We start from the raw sequence: 4,150 nt of genomic DNA on the forward strand, positions 1-4,150 counted from the left end.
TGTGAACCAATTTTCAAGCTACTCAGAAAGAATCAGGCGATCAAATGGAATGATGACTGTCAGAAGGCATTTGACAAGATCAAAGAGTATTTACAGAACCCTCCAATCCTGATTCCTCCAGTTCTAGGAAGACCATTGATAATGTACCTGTTAGTTACCGAGACTTTGATGGGGTGTGTATTGGGGCAGCATGACGAGTCTGGTCGAAAAGAGCATGCCATATACTACCTAAGCAAAAAGTTTACCGACTGTGAAACAAGATATTCACTGCTCGAGAAAACTTGCTGTGCTTTGGCCTGGGCTGCTCGCCGACTAAGACAGTATATGTTGAACCATACTACTCTGTTGATTTCTAAGATGGATCCAGTCAAGTGCATCTTTGAGAAGCCGGCTCTCACCGGACGTGTTGCCCGTTGGCAAATGATCCTAACAGAATATGACATTCAGTACACGTCACAGAAGGCTATCAAAGGTAGTATTCTGTCAGACTATCTTGCCGAACAACCGATTGATGATTATCAGCCTATGATGTTTGAATTCCCTGATGAAGACATCATGTATCTGAAAACGAAAGATTGTGAAGAGCCACATGTCGAGGAAGGACCGGATCCTGATGACAAGTGGACACTGATGTTCGATGGGGCTGTGAATATGAATGGTAATGGTGTTGGGGCAGTGTTGATCAATCCCAAAGGTGCTCATATACCTTTTTCTGCCAGATTGACATTCGACGTCACCAACAATGAAGCTGAGTATGAGGCTTGTATCATGGGGATAGAAGAAGCCATTGATCTGAGGATCAAAACTCTTGATATATTTGGAGATTCGGCTCTAGTGATCAATCAGGTCAATGGGGATTGGAATACAAACCAGCCACATTTGATTCTGTATAGAGATTACACCAGAAGAATACTGACGTTCTTCAAGAAGGTTAAATTGTATCACGTCCCCCGGGATGAAAATCAGATGGCTGATGCTTTGGCTACTTTATCGTCCATGATAAAAGTTCATTGGTGGAATCATGTGCCACATGTTGCTGTGAATCGACTCGAGAGGCCTGCGTATGTGTTTGCAGCCGAGTCAGTTGTTGTTATTGATGAAAAGCCGTGGTACTTTGACATCAAGAACTTCCTCAAAACTCAAGAGTATCCTGAGGGTGCGTCGAAGAATGATAAGAAGACCCTGAGAAGGCTGGCTGGAAGCTTTTATCTGAATCAGGATGATGTGCTGTACAAGAGAAACTTTGACATGGTCTTGCTCAGATGCGTGGATAGACACGAAGCAGACATGTTAATGCAAGAAGTGCACGATGGTTCGTTTGGTACCCACGCTGGTGGTCATGCAATGTCGAAGAAATTGCTGAGAGCCGGATATTATTGGATGACTATGGAGTCCGATTGCTTCAAATATGCTCGGAAGTGCCATAAGTGTCAAATCTATGCTGATAAGGTGCATGTACCACCAAGCCCGTTGAATGTCATGAACTCACCTTGGCCGTTTGCCATGTGGGGCATTGACATGATTGGGAAGATTGAGCCAACTGCTTCGAATGGACATCGCTTCATCTTGGTTGCGATTGATTACTTTACCAAGTGGGTAGAAGCAGCTTCCTATGCCAACGTTACCAAACAAGTGGTTGCCCGGTTCATCAAAAAAGAAATCATCTGTCGTTATGGAGTCCCTGAGAGAATCATCACTGACAATGGTTCAAATCTCAACAACAAGATGATGAAAGAGCTTTGCAGAGATTTCAAGATTGAACATCACGATTCTTCTCCTTACAGACCAAAGATGAATGGTGCTATAGAGGCAGCTAACAAGAATATCAAGAATATTGTGCAAAAGATGGTCGTTACGTACAAGGATTGGCATGAGATGTTGCCTTTCGCTCTACATGGGTACCGTACCTCAGTACGTACGTCGACCGGGGCAACTCCCTACTCCCTTGTGTATGGTATGGAAGCAGTCCTACCTGTTGAAGTGGAGATCCCTTCTCTGAGGGTATTATTGGATGTCAAGCTGGACGAAGCCGAGTGGATTCGTACAAGGTTTAATGAGTTAAGCCTTATCGAAGAAAGACGGTTAGCAGCAGTGTGCCATGGGCAGTTATACCAGAGAAGGATGAAGCGAGCCTTTGATCAGAAAGTGCGTCCTCGGACATTTCAGACTGGTGATCTAGTTTTGAAGAGGATCCTTCCTCCCGGTACAGATAACAGGGGCAAGTGGACTCCTAATTACGAAGGTCCATATGTTGTGAAGAAGGTTTTCTCCGGTGGAGCCTTGATGCTTACAACTATGGATGGTGAAGATTTTCCGTCCCCTGTTAACTCAGATGTAGTCAAAAAATACTTCGCATAAATAGACCCGCTGGACAAAAAGAATAAAAGAATCCAGGCAAAAATGGGCATCCCGGCGAACCAAAAAACAGAAAGAAAAGGTTCGGGCAAAAGTTAGGGATAAAAATGAAAAAATTGTACACCCGGTAAGTCGAAAACCCGCAAGGGCGACTTAGGCAAAAATGGGTATCCCGGTGGATTGAAAACCCGAAAGGGCGATCCAGCCAAAAGAGGGATTAAAGCGAAGACTACAGTCTGAGTTATCTGTACTTCATCACGCTTCGTCAGCTGCCATCTCAAAGGATGTGATCGGTCCAGTCAGTCTTCTCAGAAAGCAAGAAGCTGGGAGGAACACTGATGATCTATGAGTTATAACAGAGTTGGGAAACAGTGGATGCCGTGTTCACATTGCCATTAGGATAGTTTATTTTACTTTTGTGCGCAATTACCTCTTCCTAGGAATTGCTTCCCAATGTACTTGCCTTTTCAGGCACACTTTCAATCAATAAAAGTCGTTATTCAGATAAATTGCTCTTTTGTTTTTATTTTTACTGTTTTGTTTGCGAAAACGTCCGAATTTTTGATAAACATTGCATCTAAAAACATGTAGGCTAAACAATGACGTGCAGAAAGATTAAGAACATTTGAAAATCATTTTGAAAGTTGAGGACACTTGAACGTATCTTGTCCACGTATCCCCTGGGGCATCTATTGTTCCGTTTTGCAGGTCGTCACCTGTAGGCTTTTCCCCAGTGAAGTCGCCAGACAGAGTCATTCTCCTAAGTTACGGATTGTTGAAGCCTTCCCCAGCGAAGCAGTTATCTCTCCAATAGAGTTTTTCCTACCAGAGGATTGGCCGAGTTTCCGTAACGGATCGGTATTCGCATCCCCAGCTGAGTTTGTTTCTACCTGTGGATTGCGAGGGTCGTCCCCAGCGGAGCAGTTATTTCCTCAGCAGAGCAGATATTTCCCAAAGCAGAGTTCATCGTATCTGAGGTCTGTATGAGCCTTATCCCCAGAGAGTTGCCTGGTTTATCTTCCCCAGTGGAGCAGTTATTTCCCCAAGCGGAATCTTTGTGAATTGATTGGGCTATCCCCAGCAGTTTGCTTTTGTTTTCCCCTAGCAGGGTTGCTTTGTTACTCCCCAGCGAGTTGCCTTGTCTTCCCCTAGTGGAGTGGTATTGTTGGTTCTCCAGCAGTTGTTTTGTTCCCCCAACGGATTCGTATTGAAGATTCCTCAGCACAGTCATCCTGTGTATTCTCCCCCGCAGAGTTCTCATCATATTGCATTGCATGTAGTAATCATTGCATCCTCAAAACTGCATAGCATTTCCATTCCATATGGAGCATTACGCCATAGAAAAATTCAAACATATGCATTCATGTGTTCGAAACTCCATCAGACTATATCCCCGGCAGAGGCGGATCAGTTTGTTCAACATCAGCACAGCAAGCCTGCTACAGTTGCTTCGACGACATTCAGAATTGACTACCCCCACAGAGGTTTATTTCCTCACCCGACGGTGACGGAAAGTTTGTTTCTCCCCAGTGAGACTCCCCGCAAGTGATCAGCCTTGCTTTGACATTTCTTAGATGTCCGTTCTTGTAATACCAGTCAGTATCATGTCAGCACCCGCGTGTGTTCATTTTTGGTGTCGGTAAACACCATTGTTTCGGTGTCGGTAAACATCGAGTCTCACCCAGTCATCGGTAAATGTCTGGTCATTTTTTGTGTCAGTGAACGCCATTGCTTCGGTGTCGGTAAACATCGAGTCTTTCCTTCAGTCATCGGTAAATGTCTGATAATCCCCCAA

This window comes from Lathyrus oleraceus, chromosome 7, assembly GCF_024323335.1.
Source record: "Lathyrus oleraceus cultivar Zhongwan6 chromosome 7, CAAS_Psat_ZW6_1.0, whole genome shotgun sequence".
Taxonomy (NCBI): Eukaryota; Viridiplantae; Streptophyta; class Magnoliopsida; order Fabales; family Fabaceae; genus Lathyrus; species Lathyrus oleraceus.